This window comes from Chroicocephalus ridibundus, chromosome 6 (assembly GCF_963924245.1).
Source record: "Chroicocephalus ridibundus chromosome 6, bChrRid1.1, whole genome shotgun sequence".
NCBI lineage: Eukaryota > Metazoa > Chordata > Aves > Charadriiformes > Laridae > Chroicocephalus > Chroicocephalus ridibundus.
In genome coordinates, this window is record NC_086289.1 from 75,844,598 (window position 1) to 75,861,557 (window position 16,960).

Below are 16,960 nucleotides of genomic sequence, written 5' to 3' on the forward strand. Positions count from 1 at the left end.
AAGGTTTTAAAACGAGGAGAGGAAAGTTGTCTCCCCAGGCCCATTTTCGTCCCAGGAATACTTGGTTTGTCCGTGGCACACATGGAGAAGGACGACAGCGAGGTCTCTGTGAGGTGAAGTTCTCGCCTCCGGAGGTGCCGGGCCCTGGCTGTGGGAAGTGGCAGGAACCTGCCAGGCTGAGAAGTGCCGGAGCTGCTAGAGGGGACAGATGCGAAGCGTGGCCGGGAGCAGGGTGCCGCCACCTCCCAGCTTCGCGTGAGTACCTTCCAGCCCGACACTTCACGAGTGCTTCCCAGCGTGCGGTGTCGCCGCTCTCTTCCCCCCGGCAAACCGTGGAGGTGTGACATGGAGTCGCACATCAGGGCTCCGACCTCCCGCTGCGGCTCCGATGGGAGCCGGGCAGGGTGGTCGCGGCTCACCTGGGCTGGAGCCGGGCTGGGCTCCGGCGTGCCCTCGCTTGGCTCCGGCGAGAGGACGAGACAAAGCAGCCTTTGAACATGACTTTTCATGAACGAGCAAGATAAAAATAAATGTAAATTGAAGATCCTGTTTCTCATGTGTATTTTATTAAAAACTACAGAGTTGTTCATTCTTGCTGTGTAGTATAATTGCTAAAACATGATTTGTAACCAAATATAGCCGCTTGCATTAAATATGGCACTGCTTCTTACCAGGGAGGATGATATGGTAGAGGAATGCTCATTTAAACAATTACATAGTTCAATTTTTGTATTCAAAACCTTAGCTTTTTCACTTTTAAAATAGTGAACGTAGCCTGTAGATGTTTTTTAAGTTGAATTTTGCTGAACCGTGCTTGGAGGAAGAATGGTATGCAATTAAAATAAACAATATACTTTTAAAACTGGTGAAACACAGAAATGAAGCTTGGCAAAGCACGTTTTGCATTTCTAAGTGATTGAGTAAAAGGCAATGAACGTGACAGATTCTGGTCACAACAGGACGATGACGCCTTTCATCAGGTGCCCAGGGCCACGGAGAGGATTTCCAGAAGTCGCTTGCGAGAGACCAAGCTTTAGTACCTGCTTCTGAAATGGTTTGTGTGGCTTTTTTTTACTCTGAAATTATAGAATTTGTAGTTCTCACCCTTCCATGGCAGGCTCAGATTTGCTGGATGAGCAAGGACGGGAAGACTCCGTGGTTTCCCGGTTCCTCCGGAGCTGGGCTGGGGGAAGACCGCCTTGCCCTGCACTCGGTGGCTGGGCTGGAGACCGGTGGCATTGGGAGATGAGCTTTCTGCGCGACAGAATGTGCAGGTATTTACAGCAAAGCGTATTAATTCGTCCTTTGTTCCAGTCTGAAGACTGGCATGGCGCTTTAGTGTGGGACGCAATGCGCTTAAGTAACCGGTAATGCATTAAAAATGTGTTAACATTTAATTAATTAATTAAATGTGGTAACACATTAAAAACCCCACATCCCCGAAACCGTGACGACCGAGGAGCAAAGGCAGCGTATCTCTCTTTGTTTAGGTAATAGATGACACTTAAGTTTTTGCCTTGGTCCGTGCTGTCGCCTTCGACTTTAAAACCGGTTATTTTTTAAAAACGACGCGTGAATGTTTGACGGAGATCACCCGAAGTTGGCCCGTTTTTAAAATCTGGTTGTCGGTGACCCGAGAGAAGCCAGCGATGGCGGGGGGTTGGTTGCTGTCGTGCTGTAGGTGAGATCTCCTCCTTTCTCCCTCGCCCCCGGCGGCAGGTCGGACGTTTGCTGGTGCGCGGGGAGATCCGGTGTCGTGTGGCGCTTCGTGTGTGCAGGGAAGGGCCCTTCAGACCTCCTCTCCGGGGCTTCCCAGCGACTGCAGGAGCCAGTCGTATCTCCACATCTCTCACCCCTGAGGACCCCTCTCGTGTGAGCTAGATATAAGCCGTTTCAGAGATGTGTCTGAAAATCAACAGTCCTGGAAAAGAGTGAACAAGTTCCCTCTGGCTCCAGATGAGCGTCTCCAGGAGCCTGTGAGGGGCTCTGGGGAGGACCGGCAACACCAGCCCCACCCCAGTGCCAGAGTTTTCTTCTGGGGGAGAAGAACAATTGCATTTCGTTTGAAATGCTCTGAGGAAATGGGTAACTCTCATTAGAATTAAAATCAGATTTTTTTAGAGGTGGTGGAAAGTCTCGTGTAGTTTTAACCTTATCTAAACCAAAACATTGAGTTTGGTTAGGTGTCTCCAAAGCCACGCTTCTGAGAGCGCATTCAACAAAATGCTTAAAGATTTTATTTCTGTCCCAAAGGTGAAAGAAAACAACTTCAAAATGTCAGAAATGCTGTTACCTGACGAGATCTATTTTTTGTAAGGTCAAGAAAAAATGATGGATGCGGTAACAAGTGTTAGTGCTGTTACCTTTTAAAATATATAGGTGATGCTCAAGTTCATAAACGTCGCGCGTGCCTTTCAGAGGCTAAAATATAGCAGCAGGAGGCAGGAGTCCTTGGTCTGTTCCTCCTTGTTTCTTCTGAAATCAATTTTTGTTTTAAGTTCTTCTGGTGTAAATAATTTTAATGAAAAGGAGACAATTGCTAGGTGGAGTTTATCGCCTGGAATGTATAGGCTTAGATGGTTCCTTGAAATACAGAAGACGGGTGAGCAGGGCTCTTGAGTGCCCTGGAGAAATAGTGCCCAACCCTTTAAAAAGAAAATTTTGAAAAAAAAAAAAAAATAAAAAAAAAATTGGTTGTCATCCTGCAAGTAGGCTGCCCTGGCACGGCTGGGAGCGAGCGGGGGGGGTTCTGGTTGTTTCTCAAAACGGTCCCCCCAGGAGGTGGAAGCCTGTGTGTGTGTGGAGGGGACGGGCAATAAGGGGACCTGGGCAAGGCGATGGGCCATCCCCTGGGCATGTCCGAGTATTACAGTCCTGCTCCATGGAGTGTTTGTGGCTGGCTGTAAGCTGATCCGATTCCTTACGCGGATCAGGTTGACTGTTCGAAGGAATTTCTTCTATAAAGCGTCTTTCTAGTGGGTACGCGTGCAACAGTGCTTTTGGTGATCTCAGGGTGATACGTCCAACTCCTGCCCTACACAGCAGGGACCGAGTTCGTTGTCAGACATGGTGTCGCCGCGGAAAGCGAGGATCTGAGCTGGTACGGTATTCACAGAATCATAGAATCATAGGGTTGGAAGGACCCTCTGGAGATCACCCTGTCCACCCCCTGCCAGAGCAGGGTCACCCACAGCAGGTGGCACAGGAACGCGTCCAGGCGGGTTTGGGATGTCTCCAGAGACGGAGACTCCCCCACCTCTCTGGGCAGCCTGTGCCAGGGTCCGCCACCCTCAGGGGAAAGAAGTTCCTCCTCGTGTTGAGATGGAACTTCCCATGTCCCAGTTTGTGCCCGTTACCTCTTGTCCCATCACTGGGCACCACTGAGAAGAGTCTGGCCCCATCCTCCTGACACCCCCCCTTTCAGTATTTATAAGTGTTGATAAGTATTGCTGTTGCCTGCCCTTGTGGGCAGGGGGGACAATCCTGTCCCAGCCCCAGGACTGGCTGAAATTAGAGACTGCTTTTCTTCTCTGAACTCATAACTTAACAGCACCCGATGGTGTCATCTGCTGGCCAGGCCGGAGCTGCTGTGAGCTGGGGCAGAGGTGTGAACATCCAGCTTTGCTCCGGCTCCTCCCTTGGTGACAAGGGGAACCTGAGCCTGTGTCCTGTGAGGACCAGGCTGCTCCTGCCCTGTCTTAACCTTCTCTCTTGTGCTCACGCTTGCTCTGTCTCCTGTTTTCTCCCTTCTCTGCAGCTCTGGTACACATATGGAGCCCCTCTGCTGGGAGGACAGGCTGGAGAGCTGGGGGGGCTCATCCTGGAGAAGAGAAGGCTCCGGGGAGACCTTCCACTCCCTAAAGGGGGCCTACAGGAGAGATGGGGAGGGACTATTTATGAGGGAGTGTAATGGTAGGACGAAGGGGAAGGGTTTTGCACTGGCCGAGGGGAGACTGAGATGAGATCTCAGGCAGAAATTCCTGGCTGTGAGGGGGGTGAGCCCCTGGCCCAGGGTGCCCAGAGAAGCTGTGGCTGCCCCATCCCTGGAGGGGTTCAAGGCCAGGTTGGACGGGGCTTGGAGCAACCTGGGCTGGTGGGAGGTGTCCCTGCCCAGGGCAGGGGGTGGCGCTGGGGGGGCTTTAAGGTCCCTTCCAATGTAAACCGTTCTGTGATACATAGGTTTGAAGGAAAACCATAGAGAAGAGGAAACACTTGAGTTAGGTAGGGACCACCTGGGTCCCAGCTTATCTCCTTCCAGGAGACTGTTGCGTGCAGGAATGCGTGTGTCTGCAGAGCTTTGTGCTGTCAAAAAGATCTTTGTGCTTTTCGTCTTTACCGCTGGGGTATCCTCTGCGGTAGTGGTTGAAAATGGAGCTTGCGCGTCTCCTGCCCCGCTGCCCCTCAGCTTCATTGTGGTCCCGTGGAGGATCCTCACGCTCCTGCTCCTCCACTTGCGGGGGCTGGCACAGGTGCAGCTCCCAGCCCCGGTCATTGCCCCAGTCATTTGAGTTGCCTGCTCTGCTCCTCTCCCTGTCGCCTCCGCGGGGTTTTGGCACAACGCTGCCCAGGGCTGCGGCGACCAGCCTGTTCTCGGCCATGTTTCCACTCGTGCCTCTGCCATCGGCGGTGACCGTCCCCGGGGCCGCGCGGCAGCAAACGGGAACCTCTCCGCTGGCTCGGGCGGGCGTTGGAGGGGGTCCGTAATGCTTTGCAGACCAATTTTCTCTCCGTTATTGTTTTAAACTCCCCGTTAGCCGTTCCTGCTTCCCAGGTTTCCGCGTGTTTCAAATTATTTTCCCCAGAGGCATCGACAGCATTTTTTCAAATTGAATCTCATTTATTTTCTACCCAGGTTTCCAATCTCTCTGGGGCCCTTTGTATTATTTCTCCGTCCGCACTGCCGTGTACAATATATCCTAATTTAGTATCGTCTGTGAATTATATTACCATGCCCTTTAGTTCCTCTTCTATTTAATGAAGATATTTTCAAGGAAAAAAAAATAAATCTATGTTTTATTAAAAAAGAAGGTAGAGCCTTAAAAACTCCTTTTTGGGTTTCCAATATGAACTCTAAATCTTTTTCGAAGAAATCTTCAGCTTTTTAAAGAGAAATTAAAACCTTCAAAATATCACAGTCGGTAGATGTAAAAATTAATCAGTTTTTCAATTATCTGAGACCTCTGTCCCCATACAGCGAGCTCTGCACAGTGCGGTCTCCAAGGGTGACGGAGATGCCATCTATGTATTTGCAGCAGATATTTTTTTTTTTTTAAACCAGCACCAAACATATGTTTGAATTTCTCAATAAATTTGTTCGCTTTCCCTTCCTGACCCTTTTGGGTTTGCTCTCTGTGGCTGTTCTAGCAAACATGTACACTGGCAGGAATGATGCTGAAGCAGCACGTTTTAATGCAAACTGTGCCGGCTTATTCGTAGGAAGTGATTTTCAAATTCATAATCATGAATATTTGCACTGCAAGGTTGATTCTGCTGCGAGCTTTTTATTTATAAGCTCAGAAGCGCTGCCTGTTGGTGCCAGGCTGCGAGAGCGTCGTGCCTCCGTGGCGGGGAGCGAGCCGGGCCGTGGACGCTGCGTGTCCTATCCAAACAGCTCCCATTTCTGACTGCGAACAGGGAGATCGCATCGGCAGCAGGCAATTTGCCGGGGATACGTATCCTGAAATATTTGCTGCATAATTTCTAGCAATGAGCAATTTCATGGAGACTATGATCTGCTTGTGAAGAGAAATAAGGTGTAAATTGGATGAATAAATTGTTCTCTGCAGATGGCTTGCTCGCTCTGGAGGACCACTCTCCTCTCGGAGAAGCGCTGCTGGTGTCCGCGGTCCTCTGGGTCTCTTGACCCCGCGTGGAAACTGGTGCTGGGGAGGGACGTCTCAAACTCCGTGAACTTGGGCGCTCACCCAAGAGCCCCTCTGGGGCAGTGTGACCCCCCGGGACCTGCACCCCCGGGGAGGAGGTAGCCACGCTGAGCAGGGCTGCGGACGTTGCCGTGGTCAATCAGAGGGTCCATCAGCCGCTGGGAAAACTGCTCTGTTTTATCCTGGGCAGCCCGGGAGCCACAGGGATACGTGCGAACGGGGATGGGTGGTGCTGGGCGTCTTCCCTGCCCCTGGGGGGTGCGGGGGGGCTGGTGTTGGAGCCTGCGAGCTCTCCCCCGGCGTCTTGGCTAACGGGCTTCGCTGCCTGCCTTTCTCCGTCCCCTTTGGGTTGGCGTTGCTTCCTTTCGGCGTTACAGGATGAGCCTTGCTCTCTGCGGATGTAGGGGCTTCCCCGGGGAGGAGGAATCCCGGGCGCCTGGGGCTGTGCCACCAGCCTCCCCTCCACCGCCCCGGGACGGGGATGCTCCGATGCCGCCGTGCTGGTGTAGCACCAGCTGCAGGGAATTAGAGGAGCCTTGGGGCTATTCTGGGAAACACCAAGGGAGATTCCCGAGGTTTCCGGAGCAGAGAGCTGGCTCGGAGCTGCCTGCCTCCATGCCGGGCAGGGCTGATGTGGAGCTGGGCACCGAGCCCCGCCAAGAGAAGGATCCCGCCGGCAAAACAGCAGGATCCCACGGAAGCGACATGGCGTCGGGGACCGCTGAGACGAGCCGTGGTGGGTCTGGCCCCGGTGCTGGTGGGCCGCGGGGTCCAGCCAGGATGGCCGGGACGTCCCTGGCATGGCCCAGCGGCTGATTCAGGATGGGGTGTAGGATGTCGCCTGCCCGTCGCCTGGGCCAGAGAAGATCCCGCTGCTGCATCGCCTCCGGGGGTTTCAACGGCACTAAAGGTAAAACCTTGCCCCATTCACCATGGCTTGTGGGAACTGTAGCCCTCGGGACTTTTCCGTCTCCGTTTCTGGCTCTCGGCTGCAGAGAGGTGCCTGGCTTTAAAAAAATACCCATTTGTCTTGTGAACAGGGACACGGCGCTGAGCAGATGAGAGCCCGATTGCTCATCCCCTGTGCCAGTCCCATGGAGCAAAACCCTTCCAGGAGCGGGTCTAAAATCCACGTGTTGTGGAACGGTGGTGGCTGCACTGGGGCTCCCACACGAGGACGTCCGGGTGTGGAAAACGCCGGGCCCCGCTCTCTCCTCAGCAGCGTCAGGCCTGACGGAGTTGTGCTTCGTTTGTTCCACGTGAAGGTTCGGTCGGCTTTTGTCCCTGAAACCGCCTTCCCGTTGGGTCCTGGTGACGGCGGAGGCTGCGGCGTGGTGGCAGCTGCGTTACTCGGGCAAGTGTCTCGGGAGCGGCACGTCCTGGGGGACAGCGGTGGCTTCGTCCCGGGGGACAGCCCCGGGCCTGTCCTCCGTGGGCCAAACACCGACTTCTCTGACCGAGCGGCCTTTCCCCGCTTTATCAATAATTTTAATCGTTTTAATAACGTCCCCTCGCATGGATAGGATTACGATTAGAAAATGTCAGAGCCTTGTTATCATCTAATTAGAGTCACATTTCAGCGGAACAGAAAGGCAAATCTTCAAGCGCCGCCGTGTGCAGTGAAATGGGAAGAAAGTGATGATTTAAACCAGCTGGGGGCCGGGTCCCGCCTGCGACGCGGGGCACGGCGCGGGACCCGGCGATGGTCCCCGGCCGCAGCCCTCCAGGCAATCAGCGCGAACCGCTCCCAGGTCTCCTCTGCGGAGCGAAAAGCTCCGCCGCCGTCCAGGAAAAACAATCAGGCTGTCAAGTTTGCCGTCTAACAGCTGAGGGGGTCAGAGCAGCAACACAACACAAACCAAAATAAACACCACCTCGCTCTGCCAAAAAGCCTTTATCACTCTTCTGGGAGAGAGGGAGGCGCTTTCAGATGGCTTTAACTTTTTCCATTTTTTTTGTTGTTTGTTTTTGTACGCTTAAATGTGAGCGGGGAGCTGGGCTCTCTTCCCGCCCTCCTCCTGATGCCATGGCGGCAGGCGGAGGTGCCGGGGCTTTGTCCTGGGGAGAGCCTCTTTGTTTGCCTCTGGCGAGGAGGAGGTCGGCAGGCAGCGGGCGTGCGGCCCCTCAGCCCCTTGGGAGCTGCCGGGGGGGTTTGCTGTGCCTGAGCTCGTCCCCTGGCCTTCTCAGCACGTCCCAGAGCGCGTCCCCTCTGGGGAGGGGGATGCATGGCCGTGGCAGGGGCCAGGGCTCTGCCCCGATGCCGGAGCATCCGTGTCTGCGTGGGATTTGCCTGGTGGAGGGGGGGCTCGGCTGCACCGAGTTAATGACCCCGTGCGGCGGCAGCGCACCAGCGACGCTGCAAAATGTTGTTCTGTGTACGAATAAGGTTTCGCAAGCGCTGCGGCTGCTTGGTAGCCCGGCCGGCCGCAGGGAGGACTGCGCAGACACCGCGCGGAGCCCCGCCGGGATGCTGCCGCCAGCCCGCCCGAGGAGGGGACGCCTGGCAGGGAAGCGGGGTGGCCGCCGGGGAGCCCTAAAACCTGGACCCACTGCAGCTGCGAGCCCGAGCCCCGTGGGACGAGCGGAGCTGCCTGCGCTTGGCCACAGGGTGCGGGGAGAAAGGTGGAGCATTTCCCTCAAAAGCAGCTCCTGGCTGTGCATCACCCACCCCGCACGGGCCGAAAAGCAGCAGCGTTTTGGTGTTTTGCTGGGGAAAGCAGCACCTTGGTTCCCCCACGGATTTAGCAACCTCAACCCCTCTAAGAGCCTGGGCTTAAGCATCCTCCCTGGGGCCAAAACGTCCCCCCCAGTGATTCTTTGCCTCGGGGACCCCGTGGAAGGAGCAGGAGGACCGTGGCCACCTGCTTTCGTGGTGCTCATCTGAGGCTCGCCAGCACCACGCCAGCGTTTCACGCCGGGAACACCTGCTGTGCCGAGGGGGCCAGACCCCGGCACCGACCAGCCCCACGTAATAAATAACAACAGTAAAAATAGTTATCGCCTAAATAGCGCTTTACGTCCCCGGGATGCTGTAAAACCCCGACTGCTTAATCACAAGCCTCTCTCTTGATGTTTACAGGGAACTGAGATTTTTGCTCTCGGAGGAGAATGTATTTTCTGGTGCCAAGAGCTACATGCGGCCGGAGCGGGATGCGGGCACGGCGGAGGCAGGTGTGGCTCAGGTGTCCCATCGGACAGTCCGAGGGTCTCGACGGCGGCCGGGGGCTGTTCCGGAGCCAACACCGGCCCTGCCTTCCCCGCGCCGCCGCTTTGCAGCCGCCTCCGAAACCCCTGACATTTGGGGACTTGCTATATTTGAACAGGCGGATGGTTCAGCCGCGGCCGGCAACGTGGCAGTGATGGCTATTGAGAGTGGCACCAGGCGGCCCCCGCCGCGCCGGGGGCCAGGGGTGGCATTTCTGCCAGGCAGAGCTCCCCCCTTCCCAATTAGGGACGCTGCTAATTTTAAACGAGCTGCCGCCACCAAGTAGCAGCACTTGAAAATCTCATCCAGCCAAAGTGCCTGCGGAGAGAGCCGGGGGTCGAGGGGAAGGGGGAGAGCCCCGAGGGCGGCTCCCCCTGCGAGCCGGGACGGGCACAGCTGGGGCAGAGGATTTTCTGCGGGTCAGTGTTTCCCAGAGCTTGGGGAAGGAGAGGGGTTTTTTCTTTAATCAAAATGAAAACCATCTCTGATTTCATTCTAAAGCATGCTAAAAGGTTTTATTCGGCCTGATGCAAAGCGTTGCATTTCATTTTGCGTTTTAATTAATTTTGTGATCCTTTAATTAGGCTGATTTCAAAGAAAAAATGTTTCTCTCAAAAATGGAAGTCAAAACATTTTGAAGATCATCTCTCTGCCTCTGAAACGCTGCTTAAAAGCATTAGACGCTCTGCTCTCTTTCTAGAAACGCTGGTTGATTCCTGCCTTGACAGAGTTCCCAAACGCTTTGGGAGTTCAACCGAAGCAGTGCTTTGAAAAGGGCCCGTGTTCCTCAGGAAGGGAGCTCTGCAGCCCGGCATCCCGGGACGGAAGGGGCGAGGGTCTCAGCTCAGACCTTCCCTGCTCCCGAAAAAGCCCAGGGCCCTGGTAGGTACGGAGGGAGCCGGAGCCCGTCGCCGGACGAGGCCCCCCACGACTTTCCTCCGTTGGGGAAACTCCAGCGATGGCAAAATCTCACACTGCCTGAGTCACCGCGCGGTCAGAGGACACAGCGCGGGACCCGGGATGGAGCCTCTGGAGGTATTTCCTACCGAAAAGGCTTTTTTCCCCCCCTGCGTTGCTCAGCTGCGGCAGTGGGCTACGAGTTGAGGAGTCGTCCACGCGGGGAGCCCTGGGCTCGGTAGCCAAAGGGCTGAGCCTCGGCCAGCTCCAGCTTCAGGCCCCGTTGGCGCTGCAGGTGTCCAAGGTCATCTGACAGTTCCTCAGATGCGAGTTTTGCTTTGACGCATCGCCTTTTCCAGTCAATTAACAAAACAGAATCACAGACTTTAAAATCCATATATGTTTACATAGTGCTGTGGCCAGTAAATCCCACTCTGAGGTCCCATGGGTTTCCCAGAGCTTGATGCATTTCTATGTGTAGAAGCAAAAAAACCTAATTACTAGAGAAAAGTGTTAAAAATCTGGATGGACTGCTACAGCTGCACCACGGGCGCAGGGGACAGATGCGCGGCTGCTGCTCTCGTGCTGTCCCTCGGCACACAAGCGTCGCCGATACCGGTATGAAGGAGACCTTCAGACCCCACCGAGCCCCCAGTGAGGAGAGACCACCCGTCTGCTGGCCCCCGGCAGAGCTCAGGCACTGCAGGACTTCACCAGAGAGCCGCTGCCCTGCACAGGTAGGTCTGTGTTTGTCACCCGGGGGTACTGCTCCCTGCTCCGCCGAGGCAGCTCCAGCCCCCTCAGGCTGTTCCTGGAGCTTTTGGCGGGTCTCATCTTCTTGGGCTCCAGGGACCGGTGGCACCCGCCTGCCTGATGCCCACGTAGGGCGAACGGGCTCACGCAGGCACCGCCAGATGCAACCTCCAACCCCACCGTACCCATAGCTCCCATGTCAAAAACTGCAGGTGATGGGAGGAGGGTGGCGGGCAGAAGGCCACCTTGCTGATGCTGAACCCATGAGACGAAGGGAGATTTCAGGAAACTATAAAATTATTGGGGAGTTTAGCGGCACCCTCACCCCCGGAGGAGGTTATCACAGGGCTGGCACGGTCGGCTGTCGCTTTATCCAGATCCCTTGTTGGTGTTTGTCATAGAATCGTTTAGGTTGGAAAAGACCTGTAAGATCATCAAGTCTAACCGTTCGGTGTGTGTGAAGTTCAGCTTATCATTGGATTGCCGGGTATCGATCCAACTTTGCGTTGGGCAAAAAGTCTTGCTGGGACACTGGGAAGTGGGCGATGGAGGAGCTGGTCGCTGTCATTTGTTGCTTTTCGTGTGTGACGTTGAGAGAAGAGGTACCAGACGCACCAACCGCTTTCGGGAAGGTTTAGGGTCCGTCGGCAGGACGGAGGGCTGCGTTGGCAGGGGGTGGCTGCGTTGGCGGGGGTAGCTGCGGTGTGCAGCGTGTCGGGGCGCGTAGATGGACCCAACACACACGACATGGAGTTTTAGCGACCGTGTGGCGCTGGGTGTGCTCAGCCGGTGGGAGCCTGTGTCCGTCCCGCTGTCCCACTGACCTGCTCCGAGCCAGCCCCCGGGGCTTGTCGCGCGTTCCTGTGCCCGGCTGTGTTTTCTCTGCTCAGATGATTAAAAGTCAGGGCTCAGAGGCTGGCAGAACAAAACGCTTTCCTTGAGATGGCATTTGCATTTGAAAGGCAGGATGGCTGTTCCAGGGACTTCGCTCCTTTGCGAACTTCTCCTGTAGAGTCTCCCGGCTCCCTGCTCGCGGAGCTTAATTCGGGGCTCCACGCTCTGATCCCAGCAACCCGCCGCTGGCTGGAGGCCAGCCTTAATTGTCCTGCCGTGGGGTGGCTGGGAGAGCCCGTCAAGCTGCGCAGGAATTACAGGGCTCGGAGGAGGGCTGTGATTTCTGTCCTGCTGCCCCCAGTTCCTGGGAACTCTCCTGGCAGTCAGCGCGCGATATGACTCACGCCGGAGGAAGCCAGACCCGCTCGCGCCCGGCGTGCTATTTCGATTAGTAAGAGGCTGGCACAAGAGCCGAGAGGCTCCTGCGCGTGTGCCAGCCGTTCCCCCGCCGCGCCGGGCTCTTGCTGGCTGCCGTGGCTTTGGGGAGGGGGTAAACGCCGTGTGCTGGGGTGCACGCTCGCACCCCCCCTTCCACGCCATGGATGAGGGGCTCCTGCTGAGCGTCCTCCCTGGCCACCCCAGGAGGATGCTCGCAGCCTTGCTCTCCCCGCGGGACAGGTTTGGTCGTGTGAGCTGGGCTCGGGTGGCACGGCTTTAGAGCCCGGCCCTGCCTGGCCCCTCCTTTCATTGCACAGGGCGGGTTTATGGCTGGAGGTTGGGGTTTTGTTTGCCTGGAACCCCGGGCAGCTTTGCAGGAGTGTGACTTGGGTCCCCAGATGTGCAGGCAAGCTGGGAGATCGCGTACGCTCACACCTTGATACGCGTGTGCGAGCTGGGGCGTGCTTAGAAATGCCCGCTTCCGTCGGCTGAGCCCGCTTCTGGAGATGCCTGGTTAATTTATCAACTGAGAAGCTCTGTCTCACTAAAAGTCTCATTTCCATATTCTTTCCAGATGGTCAAGATGCCACAGAGACAGTTTCTAAGTAAATAACTTGCTTCTTGACGCAGCCTCCCGTCAGCCTCCCAGCCACTGCCCCAGATGGCTGGAGTGTCCGAGGCGGCCCCTGGGTCGGGAAAGGAAGCGCCGAGTCGCATGAATAATAGAAACGCTGCGGCTGCGGCGTGGTCTGGTGGAGAGAGACCTCCGGGTTGGGGCTGAGGAACGGCTGGGCAGCGGCAATGTCCCCTCCCGGCACGCGGGTCCATCCCGGCGGGATGCTGCTTGATGGGGTGGGGACAGGGATGAGAATGGGAATGGGGATGGGATGGGGTGGAAAGGGTTCAGGGATGGGGATGGGATGAGGATGGGGATGGAATGGAATGGAATGAGGATGGGGATGGGATGGGATGGGACAAGGCTGGGGATGGGATGAGATGGGATAGGGATGGGATGAGGATGGGGATGGGAATGGGAATGGGATGGGACAAGGCTGAGGATGGGATGAGGATGGGGATGGGATGGATGGGATGGGGATGGGATGGGACAAGGCTGAGGATGAGGATGGGATGAGGATGGGGATGGGATGGGAATGGGATGGGACAAGGCTGGGGATGGGATGAGGATGGGGATGGGATGAGGATGGGGATGGGATGGGACAAGGCTGAGGATGAGGATGGGATGAGGATGGGGCTGGGATGGATGGGATGGGGATGGGATGGGACAAGGCTGGGGATGGGATGAGGATGGGGATGGGGATGGGATGGGACAAGGCTGGGGATGGGGATGGGATGGGGTTGGGATGAGGATGGGGATGGGGATGGCATGGGATGAGGGTGGGGATGGGGACGGGATGCCCTGCAGGCTCCCCGGGGACAGGGCGATGCCGGGCTCCGCTCCGGGGCAGCGCCGAGCGCTTTCTGCCGCCGCCTCATTGCAAGTTAAAACCGAAAGGTTAAAAGCGTTTAATTATGCTGATGCTTTCCCAGCGGATTAAACAAGAGGATAAATAGAGTACAGCATGTTATTTTGGATTTGATTTTGTTTTTTAAACACGGGGAGGGAGGCGGCGGCTCCTTGGCAGCTGTCACACGTTTGGCTTTTGATGGTGTCAGTTGTGTCTGTTCGAGGTGTTTCTCTTGCCACTGTCAGCATTTTCCGGGGGAGGCTGAATTCATTGATACAGTCTGTTTGCTGTCCACATATTCGCAGTTCATGTGTTACATTTTACATAAAGTAAACTTAGCAAGGGGAAAACTAATTCTGCAATTCTTCAAAGCTAATGCACAGTAAATATATTCTGACACTGACAGGTATTTCTTATTAAATAGCTCTGAACTGCAGCACTAGGTTTTGCTTAAGTGGCATTATTCTCCCCGAGCAAAGACAGTTCATTTATTAGTCATTCTGAAAACCAAATAACAAATATTATTCTCTAAGCAAACCAAACAAACCATTTAAAAGGGGCCTGTCTGAAATGATTAAAGTACAGTGTCTGAAAAGCAGCTGACATTTTAGTGCCAAAATACCATATGGAGACTCAAGTGCTTTATTAACATCCTTTGACCCAAGCTGCAAAATCTCCCGACACCTCGGAGCGCGCGGAGAGCGCGGAGGCAAATCTTCCTGCCAGCTCCTAAGATGTCATTCTGGCACACGGAAGAGCGAGGTGCGATAATTGAGGGGCTGGATGCGAGCGGATTTTTTCGATTTCTGCCAGGGATACACTGTAAAATAATTCCGCGGAGCCGAAAGCGCGGGCTTTCCATTTACGCCATAAAAATAAATATATAGTGTTTGTCTTGTCTTCTTACGGCTCTCTCTTTTTCTCTTAACTGAAGATTTCCTTTTTTTCGAGCGTCAGACGTTATTTCTAGCTCTCAGGCATGCAAAATAAAAGAGCGCGTGCACTTATATCTATTTATTTATGGTCGACGTGGGGCTGCGTTTGTGTGTCCCCAGCTCCGCTCTGAAGATTTCCTTCACGAGCAGGAAAACAGTTTTGCACGGCGGGTCAGACAGAATAACTGATGCCGCTGTTTGCAGGTCCCCGCTCGCCGCGGAAGCTCGTTAAGCCGCAGCCGGGTAAGAACAAGGCTGTTCATCCCCAGCAGGAGGATGAGGATGGGGGGAAGCGCTCGTGGGACACCACGCCGGGCGCCGATGGTGGGCACCGGGGGGTCGCTGGGTGCCGGCGGGATCCGCTCGCTGAAAGACCCGCTATACATCGTTCGGTCAATTGTTCTCAGCTCCTTCTGTGCACAAAATACTTGGGATCTGGCCTAGGGTGGTGTGGTGGGGTTTTTTTTCCGTTTTAAACAGATGTTTTCATTGTAAGAATTCATCACATAGTGAGAAGAAATAAGTTTTACCCTGAGGTTTGTTCAGGAAACATCTCCTGCGAGCGCGCCCTTTCTTGCTGGCTCTGAAGCTGGGCAGCCTGAGTTGGCGAGGACAAAATAATATCGAAGTTATGCGAGTAGTTTAATAAAAAACCAGCAGATACTGAGCTGATGCAGGTTATTAACTTGCTTCTCTGGGATTAGGTAGGTCTGGGTAAATGAGGAGGGATCGGTCCAGGTTTGCTTCCTTCCAGTGTTGTCCCGGTGCCAGGAGATGACGCGCCGGTGGGGATTAGCCTGATGACATTACGCCGGGGGAAGGATGTACGTGCTGGTGTCATCCAAGACATTGGGCCGGGTCCAGAGTTTCTGGCGTGAGCGGCCGTTTCTCCCCGCCGTTGGCATCCCGGGGCTGCCGAGCCAGGCACCCGTCCGTCGTCGCTCTCCTGGCCCCCGGCAGTCGCCCCCTCCCTGCAGGCCAGAGGGTGCGGGTAACGCTTGCGTGGCCGGCACCGGCAAGCGCCGTAAGATACCGGGAGCGCTCGAAGGTCCTCTGTGGACAGATGAAATGGTTCAATACGATGCTTTAAATAGCTCCTCTTCGGAGAGAAAGTGAGAGAGGGTCAAAAAGGCAGGTTGGCCGTAGCATGGATGTTGCGTAGTCATCGCCGAGGGACGATCCGCGCGGCGGATGCGTTTTATATTTTCAAAGTACCTGCATCAGGGAAAATGAAAGCTGATTTCTTCTTGCAGCTCGGTAAGGGGGTGAGGCACCTACGTGACGCTGGCGAATATAATTGGGACATGGGGGAAATGCAGCAGAAGGGGCTCTGGAAAGCAGCCCTTGCCCCTGGCCCCGCTGCCGCCTTCCCACAGCGGTGCCGTGTCCTCGCGGCCGGTGACATGACGGCCCGCGCTGGCGACCGGCGCTGGTACAGCCGACAGCGCTGCGGAGGCACAACTTCGTTAATCTGACATGGAGAGCAAATGTTGCTAACGAGGAGCCCAGGCTCTGGTAACCATGGCGATTTGTGTTCCTGAAAATGCGAAACAAAGTCAGGGAAGGGGTCAGTCCCGCTGCCCTCGGCTCCCACGCCGTTTGCAAGGCTGGGGGCTGCCGGAGGAGCACCGGCTCTGGCAGCAGCGTGGAGCGGGGAAAGCGGGTGAGCGGGAGCAGCTCGGGGGGGTTCGTCGCGCTCCCCACGGCTCACCGCAGCCCGTCCTGCCCCCCACGGCCAACCCCACGTCAGGCTGAGCCCCTCCAGCCCGGCGTGGGGCAGAGGCTTTGGCGGTGGGGCGCCGGCGGGGGACGGGCTCGTGCTGCACGGCCATCTCTGCCCAGTGCCGGTGCGCTCTCTGCGCCTCAAACCGTGTCTCTGGGGCCAGCTGCGTTCCCTATAAATTTTTACAGAAAACGTAAGATGACATCTGGAAGCCTATGGCAGACAGGCTTTTATTCCTCCTGTACGCGGGGAAGAGCGTGGCTCTCTCTTAATTTTTCACAAATGTCGTTGTCAAGCTGGATGGAGAGAAAAACCCTAGTAATTGGGTATCCTGGCTGCTGGAAACTCTCCCCGCTCCTGCTCCTGCAGAGCCATCACCAGCCATACGTATTTTTGGAGAACAAGCACAAACTCCAGCCTGTGCAAGAGCCACGGAGCCCTTTGCAGCCCCCGGCGCAGCTACAAGAGCTAAATTTTGATGCACTGAGCCTAGAGCAAAGACAGGGTTTGGACCAAAAGCATCATTTCCCAGGACAAGACCAGTCTCCCTTTGGTGAGCAGACGCGCCTGGTGCTTCCCTGGGCATCGGGGCGTCCCACACAGGGCCCCTAAATGCAGGGCTTTCCCGTTGCCCCGGGCAGGCGGGGAACGCGGCGCTGCCGGTGGCGGAGGAGCGGGCATGGAGAAGCGCTTCACTTGATGAGGCCTCGGGGAAATCTGCTGGTAAGCGAAAGTCTCTACAGCAAGGAGGGGCTTTGCCTTAATTAAACGGCAACGGGGCCGCTGGTGCGGAAACCCGGCAGGGTGCGGGGGGATCATTTCACCTG

General features: G+C 55.7%; 1 protein-coding gene across 2 annotated transcripts in view; it reads left to right on the top strand.

The window, feature by feature from the left end:
• Window positions 1–746: 746 nt before the first annotated feature.
• The window catches only part of LOC134516856 (uncharacterized), a 100,703-nt gene continuing 84,489 nt past the window's right edge, over window positions 747–16,960 (top strand). Inside the window, exons 1-2 of one of the 2 annotated variants that reach the window (XR_010071471.1) lie at window positions 747–12,022; window positions 12,584–12,837. The gene's annotated coding sequence lies outside the window, so the exon portion shown is untranslated. Of the gene's footprint in view, window positions 12,023–12,583; window positions 12,838–16,960 lie in introns of those variants that run through there. The other variant, XR_010071470.1, reaches the window with a different exon arrangement.